Consider the following 15,000-nt stretch of genomic DNA (forward strand, 5'->3'; position numbering starts at 1 on the left):
ATCCTCTTCGTAATGCTAGGTATTCATTTAATTCCAATAGTCAGCCGTTTTCCATCATGAGGCTCAGTACTAGACAGTACTCAAGAAGTTTTATTCGAGCTGTTACCAAGTTGTGGAATGATCTTCCTAATCGGGTAGTTGAATCAGTAGGACTTCAAAAGTTTAAACTCACAGCAAATGTTTTTATGTTGAACAGGTTTATATATGTCCTTTTATAGTTTATATTCGAAATATCAGTTTTGATGTTGTGAATGATTTTGAAATATCTTATTTTAATTTTTCATTACTTCATATATCGTTTATTTATTTCCTTATTTCCTTTCCTCACTGGGCTATTTTTCCTTGTTGGAGCCCTTCGGCTTATAGCATCGTGATTTTCCAACTAGGCTTATAGTGTAGCTAATAATAATAATAATAATAATAATAATAATAATAATAATAATAATATCTGTTATCAGGTGGAGTAGGTTGGCAACTGTGTGTTGTGTATACCGCTATAGCAATAGCTCATGCAGCAGGACATTCATTACTGTGTCAGTAGTGTTTCTATTGACGCTTCCACTTTTATTCTTATTATCATTTTGTTTTATATAAATCATAATAAAAATATTTTTCAAGTGTTGGTGATGAAAAAAAATCAGAGAAAGTAAAATAGAATTATTGTTTCTGTATTGCCTACGTATGATTAGGAATAGGTGGCAGGCATGAGGATTGTAAACAGATCAGTCAAAATCCATTTGTTATTGCCTAAAGGCATTGTTTTGTTTACCTGTTACTAGTGTATTTGTTATCTTAGAATGTAAGATATAACCGTGTGAAGATTTTCTGATTCGTTTCACTGTTATCTAATCTCATAAATGGTAAAAGAAGCATTGATTGGCTTTAACACTTTCATATAATTGGTTCATCATAGCACCGTTCGGAATAGTATGAGACTCAAGCAAAGCTAAGAATCTGTTTCGCCAAATTATCTACCTGCATATTTCGTCCCATCCTCTTTCTGGATCAACTCAAATTGTGAATACACTCTGCCCTTTTTAATAAGGGTTTTATATCTACAGAATGACCACACAAATTTTACAAGCTCGACATCGCTTTCTATTATAATTGGAATATTGTTACCTGGAATGGACAAGAGTTGCGTGTCCTGTCATTTGTCTTAGAGACTCTGTGTGGTGTTTTGTTTTATCTTTAATTCTGGCATGTGCCATTTCTCAAAAGCATATTTTTTTCGATATATAATCTCGTACCGTCAGTATATTTAGAACATGCTCCTATAGGATGAGTGCAACCTATTTTATTTAACAAAACATTGTTATTCTTACTCCGTAAGGTGTCACTTGTCACATAGCAACCCCTATCCCCCACCTACCCACTCCTCCTAATAGTTTCCATGCCCGTATTATTTTAGCTGTATTGTTATTTCTTCCATTGGATCATACTTAACTCATAGATCTTTGTAAGTGAATGGCTTTTCAGGTTTTTTTCCACATGATTGGAATTTAATAATAATAATAATAATAATAATAATAATAATAATAATAATAATAATAATAATAATAATAATAATAGATACTATTATTATTATCATTGTCAATATCATTATTGAAAAGAAAATAATAATAATAATAACCTTTCACAGTCAAAATCAACAACGTCCCAGCGGGAGAAATGTGTTACATATATTTTGAAGTATGATCACCATATTCTCTCTCTCTCTCTCTCTCTCTCTCTCTCTCTCTCTCTCTCTCTCTCTCTCTCTCTCTCTCTCTCTCTCTCTCTCTCTCTCTCTCTCTCTCTCTTTCTCTAAACATTTCCACTTCACTATTCATTTCTCCGAAGTTTTAGCTGTGATTAATTACGTAGGGAGAGACATAAATTATTCCCTTTTCAATTAATTGTCCAATTCATGGGATAAACTTTAGCGTTCCCTGATATGTAATTTTCACCTTTCCTTCCACTCCATTATACCTCTGAATCTAAATTCGTTTGCATGGGATTTCAATAAACATTCCTTGTTTGTTTATATATGCATCTAATTAAATATCATGAATTTGTGTTTCTGAGAATTATGAGGTGAAGGGAGCTTCTTGAGAAAAGAAGATTTCGCCGAGTGCTTTTACTTTTATCAAAACTAAAGTGATATTGTTCTGGCATATTATTTACGTGTGTGTATTATTTAGAAACAATAGGCATTCCCTCTAATCTAAAAATACGCTTTTCTTAATTATAAAAGCAAATAAAAGTTGATTAGTAACATAATAACTGAGGGATGAATTTGAATAGTAAAACATTTGTCCTTAACTTCATCTGAACATTCTTCTTTCAGATACTCTTCAATTCCTATTGATCTCGTCGTTCAGTACCACAATATCCAGCAGGATTTCCCCTTCATACGTGTCTTGTTTTGATATCTATATTCTGCAGTTTTGCTCGTACGAATGCACCTAAATATTGCTTTATTTTTAGAGCAATCAGTGAAATTGTTATAATGCATTTTAATGACTAGTGACCTTCAAACTAATAGATATGTAGATGATCCATTATATACTCTGAATTGTAATTCTTAGAATTTAAATATAAGGTTGGGAATAATTCCTACGTCTGGGGTGATATTTTAGCCAATGGTGTCAAAAAGTCTAAGATTAATGCCTATTGCAATGCACCACTAAGTATATCATATTTAATGTAAAAGTAATTATTGTTGAAATGCATGACAGTCGCCCTCATTAGGGTGCCAATGTTAATTAAGCATTGCTTGATTATACACTAAAAAATTAGAGAGTACTGGTAATTTATTCCGATGTTTTGTATTACGATTACCGCTATGGGAACAAATATTTTGTTTGTTGTGAATAATTAATGAGATTGAGATATACGTGCATTGAAATATGTAATTTTCCGTGTATGTATGATAAATAGAATAACCCACAATTTATGAAAAATGAGATTTATTGAGCTTTCGAAGGGACTATCTCCCACTTCAGAAAGCAAATGATTATAACTGTTTAAAAAGAGGTACCGAAAGGTTCGTAAGAAATAAAAACATCCGGTCCAGTCTTAGCGAAAAGAGACATCATTCACGGTGGTTTGTTTACATATCTTAATAATTCCTTAACTAGAGTTACATTGTTTCTGGCAATATTATTTAGAAAGAAATCCAATTTGAAATTACTTTGATATATATTTAAAATTTCAGAATATTCAAATAAAACAGGTTCAATCAGTTTTCGTCTATGTGTATATTATCGGTGATATCAATTTGCCCATATTCTTAAACTCTATTGGACGATTTTCCAGTGTCATATGTTTAAAAATAGCGTTATTTTCATCTCCTCTTCTAATGGAATATTTATGTTCTCTTTTTCCTCTTTGTAAAATTCCTGACTCTCTTATGTATACCTTATCACATGTTCCACATGGTAGTTTATATATTCATGATTTATTGGCTGCATTTTCTTTCCATGATTTTGTCAAACCCCTCTTAATAGTCAAGTTATTTTTGCCGACCCTAAGTATTATGCAATTTTCCAGGCAAGTGTCAGGTAACATATTGTCTTAGCCTGTTTAGGGAATTATAAGAAGTCATTCATCGACTTTTGGAAATGGCTCTTTTTTTTTTCTTTACATCATATTATGTTTTCCTTGCTTTCGGGTGTGCCTTTTCAATAAACCCAAAATCATAGCCAGGTTTTTCTGAAAACCCTCTTAAGATGACTGATTTCTTATACAATTAATTCATGGTCACATACTTTATAAGCCCTTAAAAATAGGTTAGAAATAACACCTAATTTTGCAGCTCTTGTCTGGTTTGAAAATGCATGTACTGTATAAATGAATCTGGATGAGTTTCTTTCCTGTAAACCTTGAATTTAAGAAAGCCAACTTCCGGATGGATTATTAGTGTGTTCAAGGAGGGTAATCCCTTATTATTATCTGTTTCCACTTTGCATTCGATAGAAAAATATAGTTGTTTAAATACTTTAATAAAGTTATCAATGTTAAGAGAACATGGAACAACAACAAAAATTATATCAACATAGCTCACCTATGTAATATCAAAATCTAAAATGTCGGTAAAATATTGTATAAAACAGGAGACAAAGGGGAACCCATGGGATGACCATGTATTTGAGGGGAAAACTGACCGTTACTAGTAAAATACGACTCAGAATCACATAATTCTATCAGCTTTATAAAAATATCATTTGGTACAGGTATACTTAAATCTAATGTATTTGTTTTGTTACTCAGGTACTGATTTGTTTTAAATAACATTGTCAAAAATGATGTAACTATTGTCAAGGAACTGCTAAACGATGTAAGCAAACCACTTTGAATGCTTTTAATTTTTGCGAAGACCGTTACGAGTTTTCTATTTCTTAAGAACCTTTCTGAGCCTCTTTTCGAAAATTTGTAACCTTCTGGAGAGGAAGGGAGAATGTTCCTTCTAAAACTCAGTTAATTTATTTTTTCATAATTTTTGGGTTATTTTATTTGTCATACATACACGGAAAATTGTATATTTTAATATATTCAGTCCCACGGATATCTCCTGATGTTTTCTGTGATTTTCGTTATAAAGAATGTTTAGTGAAAGCTCATGTTAAAAAGGGGAACTTTCATTCCTGAAAACTTGTATAGTTGAGGTGGCCAATACAACAAACTGTGTTCCCCATTGGTATTTTATGTTAATTCCTTGAATTGTTGCAAAGGGAAAAAATTATGTCAGTTTTTTCATTACGCTCCTGTGACCTTAAAGCAGCATAAAAGTTGAAAAGTCAAATTTGGCCGAAATACTGTATTAAGGAAGTTTCATTTTAAAGTCTGATGTATTAAAATATTAGATTGTGTTTATCTAAAATGTTTATTTGCTAATATACATTCAGAACTACCACGGTGTCCATTGTACAATGCGTGTTTGCCTGTATGACAAAATTAATAGTTTTTGTTATAAACTTTTCAGCCACCATGCCAGTATCAACTTAAAGCAAGATGTACTATGTCTAATTTTGCTTTTCAGGAAGGTGACCAAAGATGATTCACATCTTATGACTTTTGTACATTGTAGTTAAGACCCTAGAATAAATAGACATCTATATTCACCTTAGGGGATCCCTAAGTAAGCCTAAGTAAGTGTGTTGTATTTAGCAGTCACACGACTGCGCCAAACACCAGTAAGGAACAAAAACGAGAAACTGATTTTAAACTGGATTCAGTGTCAGGAGCCAGACATTTGTGTTCTAATGATTGAGCCATCAGAAGAAGCATATTATAAGTTCTCCAGTTTATACATGAAAGAGGGGATAGTATGGAGGTACTACATATCCACAGATCAGCAGACAATCACAAGGATATACAACCACCGATTTGAAAGCAAAGAAAGCAGAGTGGCACAGAAATTGTAATGGGTCTACATGTCATAGTGGTCACCTAAAACGTGGCAAGATACGATACCAGAAGGCTTATTAACAAGGAGAGAGTCAGCATCTTCAAAAGAGACTTGTACAACTTTCTTCTGCAGCTGTCACTTGTGTACAAGATTCTGCTGAAAGCAAGACTCCTCACTTCACACATTCAGCAACATCTTATAATACAAACTTGTGTTAATTTTGCCAACAAAATAGTAAAGAGCCAGTTTATAAGGTATGTACATTCAGTCTGCGAAACAACTGCAAAAGGCTGTTGAAGTGAGCAAAAATCAGACTTGGAAGGTGCAGCTGAATGCTTCTATCACTGAGGATGATGCTCGTGCCATTAATGTTATCACCTCTTATGCAAGGTTCAGAATGTCCAGCAAAGTGCATCTAGCAGAAGTGAGAACAAAAAGCATGCAGAGAAAAAGCTAATATTGGCTAAGTAGTTTCAGATATTAGGTTTGTCAGTAACACCAATCTCACTAAACTGTTTAATAGTCTGATTTTTATATGTAATTTTAGGTGATTTGATTTCCAAATTTTACTTAACCCAGCCATTGTCTGATTTACTTTTTTCAATTTTTCACTAAACTTGACCTCAAACACACTGAATTTTTTCATGGGCACATCAAGGTCTTCATCAGCTTCATTTATATCAACCAAATTATTCCCTTCATATCTCCTATTCATAACCTCAATCGAGTGTTCCATCCAACGTTGTCTTTCTTCATCATCTGTTGTTATAATAGATCCATCTCTCTTTTTGATGGGTATATGCTTCTTCTTCTTTGCCCCGTTTGAGTTTTCATTAATAATTCTATGAGCGATTCTTACACCATGGCTACTTCCTGAATCCATAGCTTTGTCAGCCTCATCTACTTTACTGTCTAAACATTCTTCCCAGTCATTCCTGGGTTTTCTTTTGACCTCACTATCAATACTGGAATAATTAGCATGCTTTATTTTTGTAATTTCCATTAATTCCTCGAAAACATTCAACAATCAATATCTGTCTTTGTCTCCTTTTATATAGTATCCCAAGTATCATTTGATATCCATGGCTCTCACCTTGTAACTGCTTGTCCCAAGTCTTCACTACCAACTAACTGACATATATTCTTAATATCAAACCATTCTTCATTAATTGTCTTTACGTTGTTTCTTAAAGTCTCCAAGACTGCAAATTGATTCCTACATTTTATTGCAAATGTCTCTCTGTGTTCCTCTTCTAAAAGCTTATTTGTATCAAACCTAGGTATACTATCTACCTTTCTTTTGTGCTTCCAATTTAAATTTCCGTGTGGCAAGGAGTTGGTTACCAATACCAATATCTGCATCTCTATATATTCTTACATATCTCAGAGTCCTCCTTTTTTCTTTATTAATGGCAATTTGATCTATTTGATTTTTCTAATTGCCACAGGGTGGAGTCCATGTATATTATGTGAATGATCTTGTGCTAAAAGAGATTACCTCCAATGACAAGAATGTTTTCTGAATAGGAACTTATAAAATGTGGCCTATTTTCGTTATATATATATATATATATATATATATATATATATATACACATACAAGTCATCCACTGCCAAAGTTTCAGTTCACCACATGTTTCAAAATTTTTGTTTTTACTAAAAAATCCCTAGAAGTTTGCTGTTTTAAACTTTCTCTTTGAATTCAAGACACGGCAGTGACCATATGGTAAAAATTGCCTTTATTAAAGTGATGTTTTCTACTAGTAACCTCACTGGTTAACATATAGTGATAATAGAGTGCTAAAACCTTTATGTTCATCTCTCACCCAAGGCCAATACAAAAAGGCCAGTCTGATAAAGGATTTTTCATGAGTCACTCGTCTGGGTTGATTACGTTCGCCTTACGTACATTAGAGAACCCAAGTGCTTACAGGGAGATATGTGTTTTTGCCAACGTTACCCATTTAACAAAATTAGTTGGAAATAACTCAACTGACTGAGGCTTTTGCTTAAGAAGTGATTTCATATTTAACACAAGCATCCATCTGATATTGGCAAACTCCAGTAGACAATATGGGTTGGCTTATAATATTAATGAACTCTTGTCTGTTAATGAACAGCACATGCAGTGTGTCAAGTATGCTGTGTAGTAATTATCGTCATCTAGTGCAAGTTCTTTAAGGTATTTGTAAAGTAGAGGTCTTTAGGAATCCAATGACTAGCAAGCTACCTCTGAATTTATCTCGGTAATAAACGACTTTATTGATATAATGAATTCAAACATATTTAGCGATATACCAACGAAAAATGGTTTTGGGAATTTATAAAGAATTTCCAATAAATACATTGGAAAAGGTAATAAATATAATGACCATATTAAACGTAAAATCACAGAAAACAAGATGCTTTTAAAAATTTCAAAAAGGCATAATTCTTTCCAGCAAGTCCGTTATTTGCCTTTCTAATTTGGTTAAAGATGTCTTTAATACAGATTACATTTTGACGAGAACGTTGAATCAAGACTGACTAGAGTATCTGATCAGCTACGTAAGCAAATGGAGGGCAAATACGATCATCTTAATGCTGTTGAATTTAAGTTTAGGCTTAGGTAATTGATTGTGGGAAAACTTGTCAAAATAATTAGTGAAAAAAAATAAACATCATTGTAAAGAGTAACAATTATGATATGCGGACAAATGAGTCTACATGCAATACAAAATAGAAAATTGGCATTAGAAATATACTTGACCAGCTCATTGTTTAAAGATTTGGATTTTGAATGCTCCACAGAAGATATAAACAATCAGATTCTAAATAAAGAAAAAAAAAAGGCTGCCTTTAGATATCTGAAAATAGATATAGATTTCAAGACCTTCAACCAAGGAATTGTTGCACAATAAATTAGTTATTTTTGTTTACATTCAAGTGTATAGAAATTATTTTCATTAATTAAAGTTATAACTACAATCGTGTTCCTTTCAATACTCGCCAATCAATTGACGCTGCTTTACTAAGTTTACATTAATATTATTTCATAAAAGGAAAAAAAATGTTTGGGCATTCTTTGAATTTTCTGATAACGGAAGTATCAGATTAGGTAGTTAATAGAAAAAATTATTCAAAGGGAAATGGCAATAACGTCTTAATTACAAGGCCGCGGCCCACCCGAGAATCGACAGTTGGCCAAGGTCTATAGAATACCAAGATCTTTAGACTTTGTAAAATACCAGGTCTACCCATCAGCGACCCAAACTGTCCTCTGCTGCGCAGACTAGCTATGTGGTGATTGATGACGTCACACCTACTACGGTCTGATTTACCCGCCTTTGTTTTCCGGTATTTACTATTTTACAGTTTGCTTGCAAGGGAGCTGGCGTTCAGTATCCCACTCTTTTCCTTCATTTGTACATCAAATAGTTGGGTTATTATGTTGGATATCGAACCATAATTTTTCAAGACCGTTATCAAATTATTTAAGCACAAATCAGAAATAATTTTGAGCGTGTTTCCATCTAATCGCTTGATGCATGCAGCATTGCCTAAAGATATATTTATGACAAAGATTCAGATACTATTTATGCTCTAAGAATGATAATATCATTCAGATAGTATTAGCGAGTTTTCCTGTAGTGTTTATATTTAACGCCCTAGGTCCTACCAATGTTAGGTTATGGAAATCTTTAGGCATAAGTGTGCATAATTTGATGATTTAAAATCCAGCATCACCAAATCGTTATTTGTCTTTGCTGATGCTCCACATCTCATGAAACTAATAAGAAACAATTTCTTCTTAATGGCTTTCAGCAAAGTGACGGTAATTTTGTCCATTGGTGTTCGGTATGAGAACTTATAAAGAAAAGTAAAAGTGATCTGAAAACATCATATAAACTTGGAGAAACATATAATTGTCAGTGGCTTTAAAGCGTATGAATGTAAAATTAACCGTACAATTGATATTAGAAACAATTACGAGATCTTTTAGATATTTTTGTAGCAAAGGATTATTTTTAGATAAACATTGAGAAGAATTAAGTCAATTTATTTCTGGAGTTCCGCACGATACAAAGATGTCCAGATATTAATACAGGTTGACCTTACAAAATCAGGATGAAATTATCAAATGGATGACACCCCGTAAAATCATTGAAGATAATTGGAAATAATTGTCTTTATTCATTCCAAATAGGATTGGCATTTCTTGTGAATCTTTGCCAAAATTGTTAGAAATGGTAACAATTATATCTAATATATCATTCTTATTGACTTACAGAATGAATCAAGATGGACTTGAACATTTCCTTACCTTTTTGTGACAAATGGAAGTCTGCTATCAGTACCCAGTGTCAGATACATTTAAACACAGTGTTAAATCTCATCTATTAGAGAAGGACAGTTACCTAATAAGGTCAAAGTATAATTCAGATCCCAAAGGCAAAATAGATAACGTAACAGCTAGAAACTTTTCTTTTCTTGATTATGAAACTCTCTCTCTCTCTCTCTCTCAAGATAAAGATGCCAAATCGCTATAAGGTGAACTAAGGCAATCTGCGATATTTTGTTTGCCCAATGAATGCGATGGTAAAGGAAATGATGATACAGAAAGTGTTGGGGAAGTTGGTAACTGAACACCTGGATGATGTACTATAAAAAGGAGGTCTAGACTATTTTGCCAGTTTCATTGTTTGCCCTTAAGTTTCTCTTATGCACAAATTATGGGTCTTTGTATTAAAAGGGAACAATTTGTGGACAGGTATAATTAGCAGAGCAAATAATGAATCAGTGAAGCCATCAAAAGAATTTACTAATCTCATAAAGAATATGGAAAACAAATAAACGTTATCATGGGGAAAAAGGACAAACAAGGGAACTTAGTAGTAAGAAATTAGCATTAGATATTCTAAATGTAATGGGATTACCACTTTGTTTAATCACTTACTTTGTTCGTTGTTGAATGTTTTTCAGAATAGTAATATTGATTAAAAGTAATAACCTTAGCAAGGGAAATAATGATTAAAGTTAAAAAGTTGGGAAATGTAATAATCATGATTACTTATTTTTTTGTGTGTGTATTTTTACAACCATATCTGAATAGATATTTTGAAAATTTCGTTTTGAGTCATCAGTAAAAGATTAGTGTAAAAATGTATCGAAATATGCATGCACGTTGCTTATTTGTACATTTGGTGAAACAATATTTCCATAAAGGATTTGAATAATTGTTATTTTCTGATATGCTACTTTTAAAACAATTTTCTTTAAAAAAAACTTTTCACAGGGAGTAGTTTATCACGAAATCGAGTCATCAAAATATCTTATAATATTGATTTTTCTGAAATAGAAATGTTATTCTTAATGGGATAATAAGGAAAACTGAACTTTTGCAAAGAAAGCTAATGCTGAATGGTGCTCTTTCGCCGGCCAACGGTGCTCTGTGACGTCACAACTTAACCCTACTTAATGCATTACCCTCTCTTCCCCGATCACCCCCAATTTACCTGTGCGTTGGTTGACCACTCGAGACGGCCTTGGTTGACCTCCTATTCTTAAGACTTTAGTTAAGGCTGGCGTGACGTCACAGTCAGCGAGAGGATTTAAGATGACAGTTGAAGTCTGTCCATCTGACCTCTTGTCTTGGCCTTGCTCTCATCGAGCCAGCTTAGTGGTTTGGTGCTAACTCTGCTCATGTTTGAGTATATTGTTTTCATTTTGATAATATATTTTTTTACATTTCAATGATAACATTATTTCGTTAATGTTCATTCATACTGACCACATGGAAGATTGATAACATAAGGTATAAAAATCTGTTACGAAGTGAAGTAGGATATGGATTGGGGATCCGGGTGTGCCAATTTCGCAGCCAGTAAAATATTCACAACTTTGTTAGAATTTTCTCTACTTCCGCTTCTGCTGTTATTCTTATTATTGTTTTCCTTTTTTATAAATCATACCAAATGTGAGTAACAAGTATTTATGATGAAAAATCTCAGAGAAAGCTAAATAGAATCCATGTTCCTTTATAGGTAAGATTAGGAATAGGTGGTAAGCATGAGTGAATATAAACAAACATCTCTTGATCGCTATCATACCAAAAGTCTTCCTTTGCTCCTGTGCTTCTTTACTACTTTTTGTTGTTTTTAGATTTTCATTTAGCTATTACAATGTCACAATTGATCCTGGAGATATTGAAGCTAATGCTGATGTCTGTCAAACAATGTCTGTTGTATACGTAAATCCGGAATTTAATTCGTTCTCGGTTCCCCTCTTATGAAATTGAAGGACCAATCCCCGATCGACTACATGTACCCAGAAGGTAAGGAATGGACAAAGGACATCGGCAGTAGACAAGGGAACTTGCATAAAAGGGAGATTGAGAGGGACCCTGAAGAACAAGATGGAGATTCCTAAGATGAAAATGACGCCTCAACCTTTGGTGGTTATCACTTTGTGAGGCGCTTCTGTCAGTAGCCCCAAACCACCCCACCCCCACCCCGTCCTGCAGACCTACTTAACAGCCATGGAACGATGAAGGAATTCGCCACTGAGGACTAATTGCATTACTGAGCTTCATGGGTGAAGGTAAGATGTGTTTTTATTATTGTGTCTATCACTGTCATTGTTTACCTTTAAATCTCTATTTTTGCTTGATTAAAAAAATATTCTCTTGAACAATCTGTTATTATAATAATATTAGAAATTTCAAATTGCTCGTGCAAATTTCAAGTAATTATGCAAAAATACCAAAACCTCTAGCATACTTACTTGCTAATAATGAAACAAGCATAATGAAATAGTTAGTGAGTTCACGTAGTCTTCTATAACAATGAAATAAACATTATTCTGAATAATTAGTCTATCAGGCACCTAGTGAGCAACAGAGCACGTATGAATAAACGACTTACTTATTTGATTAATGTGCTTAGAAAGAAGTAGAGTGGTAATACTATAAATATAAATATTATAACAAGAGTTATAACTCTTACGAACACTAGGTCATTCAATTTTTTTCTGCCTGCAATAAAGCAGAGAGAATAAAACGTCATACTTACTTGATTGTTTCCTTATTATGAAAGATTTATTATGAGAATAGTAATTTTACTCTTTTGTATTGTCTTTTAAGACAATACCAATGACATTTCAAGAAATAATCAGTTGGTCATGTATATTGCAAGCAGTCAAGCAAGCAGGCATAAATGTCTTGTTTACTTGATTACTTTCTTATAATGAGTAATTATAATTATAATTGTTCGTTCGGGCACTTTGCAAGCAATTAATCAAGCTGTCATAAACGTTTTGGTTACTCGATTGCTTGCTTATATTAAAAAAATAGTAATGACAATTACTTTAGTCTCATATTATATATTTTGTGTCCATTATTTCAAATTACCAGTTGTTCCTGTACATAATAAGCAACCAAGCTAGAAAGCTATAAAAATCTTGTTGACTTGATTGCTTGCAAGTAGTGTTGTTTTTTTTTTTTAATCAATAATAATAGTAGGTAGGGCAAGGCACCAGCCACCTATTGAGATACAACTGTAAGAGAATTACAGAGTTCTTTGACTGGCTAGACTGTACTACATTGGAACCCTGTCTAATTAGGGGTTATTTTCCTTTTACCTACAAATGCACTGAATAGTTTGGCCTATTCTTTACACAGTCTCATCTTTTCTTACACACCTAATAACACTAAGCCAAAAAAGATATTTTTCATCCAAGGGGTTAATCACTGCACTCTAATTGTTCAGTGGCTACTTTCGAATTGATAACGGTAATAAATATTCATTAGCTATGGTAAGAAGCTCTTTTAGGAGGAGGACACTCCAAAATCAACCCATTATTATTATTATTATTATTATTATTATTATTATTATTATTATTATTATTATTATTATTATTATTATTATTATTATTACTTTCTAAGCTACAACCCTAGTTAGAAAAGCAGGATGCTCTAAACCCAAGGGCTCCAACAGGGAAAATAGGCCTGTGAAGAAAAGAAATCAGGAAAACCAAAAGAGAAGTTTTAGCACAATAACATCAATAAAAAAAATCGTAAATATATAAACTATGCAAACTTGAAAATAACAAGAGGATGAGATCTTCAAAATAATCTCAATAAAAGATATCCACTGACTGTTAGATCTAAAACATATGAGGATGTAAGGTAAAAGAAATATGAAGTAGGAGGGAAAAGATTATAGGATATGTCAGTTACACACATTTTCTGATTATCCATGATCTGCTGTCTCTTGAGAATCCAACATTTGCCCAATGCCTCTATTTGCGTCTTTATTTTCAACTTCTTCCCAATTCAACTATAAAGTAGAAAGGATTTTATTTTTTGAATGACATGAGTTTAGGTCATTCAGTTTGAAATGTTCTTTTATTTGTATATTAAATGGAAACTTTCCTGTTTGAATTTCGATGGAAAAAATATTTCTCGCTCCCCAGGTTCTCTTTCATGCAAATAATGAAGTTTATTTATCAATTACAGTTTCTGCATAAAATTATTTTGTGTAAAATGTTTTAATGATATTTTCCTTTATGATGTATAATAGTAAGAATAATAATTAAGAATCCTTTAATGAAAACTAAAATGAATTTTCATTTTTTGAATGCAAATTAAATTCTTTTAAGGGGAAATGATAAGAGATATTAGACTAGATTAATTAGTTTAGACCTTTCAAGAGGTACTGGAAGAATGAATATAAAATTGGATGGCAATAAAAAAAATTATAGTTATATATATCGGATGTTATTGTGCCCGGTTTTTTTGTGTATTCATAGCCTCCAAAGTAAACTTTATTTAAAATTATAAAGATTGATAGATATTTAAATAGAAAGTTCATAATGTCAAAAGACCAAATTGTTACTAAATTAAACTGAGCTCAATTGTAAATGACGATGCAATCAGACTAGAAAACCATGGCTGAATAGCAGTGAGTTACACCAATAACAAAATATAAAGTACCATATAGCATTGTATGTCTTTCTTGGTAAATAATTTCAAACAAAAGAAACATAAAATGATTTCACAGTCTGCTATGTCGAAGAAGCCCCTACCCCCGCCAAAAAAAAGATATATATATATATATATATATATATATACACACACACACACACACACATATATATATATATATATATATATATATATACCGAAATCGAGGGAGTCGTAAGTTAGGAAAATGAATGGGATGTCATGTAAATTTTGATTTTGTAAGCGTTCATGTACATTTGGGTTTATAAATGACATAATTGTATAGGATTTCTGAATAATCAAAATACTGTATAAAAGTTAATATAATATCCCTCATTTTTATGTTAAAGGAATAAATTTGGTCAGGTTATACATAGAATACACTCTCCCAACTGTTACTCGACATTGCTTATTTACGTTTTGAGGGAAGATAGAAGATATAGACACTATTATGGCGATCAAAGAAGGCTATTGGCAATGTATATGTCTCACGGTGATTCATCATTCAATTTAAAGTTATTTATGTTGAAATTTTGCATGATAAGATTTCGTATAGAGTATCTCTTTATTCATATGATAATAAAGCCTTGAGGAAATATTTCATTAGGATTCTATAAGGTATAAGTAT

Source organism: Palaemon carinicauda, chromosome 19 (assembly GCF_036898095.1).
Source record: "Palaemon carinicauda isolate YSFRI2023 chromosome 19, ASM3689809v2, whole genome shotgun sequence".
In the NCBI taxonomy this organism is placed as follows: domain Eukaryota; kingdom Metazoa; phylum Arthropoda; class Malacostraca; order Decapoda; family Palaemonidae; genus Palaemon; species Palaemon carinicauda.